Source organism: Octodon degus, unplaced genomic scaffold (assembly GCF_000260255.1).
Source record: "Octodon degus isolate 3935 unplaced genomic scaffold, OctDeg1.0 scaffold00094, whole genome shotgun sequence".
Classification (NCBI taxonomy): Eukaryota; Metazoa; Chordata; class Mammalia; order Rodentia; family Octodontidae; genus Octodon; species Octodon degus.
In genome coordinates this window covers 3,133,424-3,134,902 of record NW_004524670.1, presented here as the reverse complement: position 1 = coordinate 3,134,902, position 1,479 = coordinate 3,133,424, and the positions used below count along the sequence as shown (strand labels likewise).

Genomic DNA, 1,479 nt, shown 5'->3' with positions numbered 1-1,479 from the left:
TTATTATACAAAATTAAGGCCTCATATTACATAGTTCACTAAGGCTAAAGAAAGACTACATGACTTAAGATGTGCACAAAAATTTCACTTAACTTTGCCTCTGTCCCCAACCATTAAAATGGCCTGACCACATGTTATCAAAACAAAAGCATAAATAAGACCAATTCCCATAAAGATGCCCATCCTGAGGTTATTTCTTGGTGTGGGTGATCTTCGTTGCATGGGATCATGTAATCTTAAACCCTTGTGATGCATCCCTGGAAGCTCCAGCCTGCTCATCATTTTCTAATTCCACAAAAGCAATGTCATGCCTTCCAGGTACAAAGAGTTCTTCCTTAAAACCAGGGAACTGATTGAGCAGCATGGACAACATCATCTGATTGGTCTCTTCTGGTAAATTATCAAGGAATAAAATATAGTTTGGAGAGTAATCAGAGACCTGAGGATTCGGTGCTGCCTTTCCTGGGGTATTAGCTGTTGATGTTCCCTGGCCAGGCTTTTTGTTTGCAGATGTTGCAGTTTGTTCTACAGTTTGAGCTTTTTTCTTTTCTTTTTCCTTTTCCTTGTCAGAAAAAGGGCCACACATTTTAGATATTATATCAGAGTCTGTTTTTGCATACTGGATTAGCATTGGTTTACTGTAAAATGGGAATCCTGGCAACTGTCTTAAGGCATTTGTGGATGAGCCCAGAACCTTAAATATAACAAAGGCCTGGCCTCTCATCTTCTTAGACTTTACAGACACAATATCTACCACATGCCCAAAATGAGAAAACTGAGCATACAGGGATCGCTTCAATTCTTCTTTTTCAGTTTTGTTATTCATATTGTTGATATACATTGTATGATTTGGTCTGATAACCATGTTTGAGTCACAGCAACTCTATGCAGCCATGAAATATAAGATGATTTGTTTCAAATAACCTTTGTGCCTGGTCAGCCATGAGCTCTGCAGCCCCCGGAATCCCAGCCCACACTCCAAACCAGCCTGAGCTCACGCCACCTTCGTAAGAACCCTGAGACGGAATTGCAAGGTCGGTTTTAAAGGAATCAAGTTTGTGTTGCCATGAAGTAAAACTAGAGGTGATTTTTACTGTGTAGTTCCCCCTGCCTCGGGAGCAGTATTATTTCTTACTAGATTGGAGAGTAAAATATTTTTGTTTTATTTTCTCAAATTTAGCCTTCATTTTCTAGGTAGCAAAAGATATCACTTAAGAAGCAGCAGATGGGCCGGGGAGATGGCTCAGTGGGATAAGCACTTGACTGGCAAACGCAAGGATCTGAGTTCAATCCCTGGTTCCACCAAAAAAAAAAAAAAAAAAAAAAAAAAGCAGCAGAAGCTCTTTCAGGGATAGCTAATAGAAAGATACACTTTTAAACTAGAGGCCTAAAGTTCTCTTTGAAGTGTGCTAGTATTTTAGAATTCTACTACTTTTGTTTACTTGTATTTTTTTTTCTTTCTGAGTCAGTGTCTCTACA

At 39.1% G+C, this 1,479-nt stretch overlaps 1 pseudogene; it reads right to left on the bottom strand.

The window, feature by feature from the left end:
• Window positions 1-226: 226 nt before the first annotated feature.
• Window positions 227-865, bottom strand: LOC101586944 (annotated as a pseudogene).
• Window positions 866-1,479: the final 614 nt, after the last annotated feature.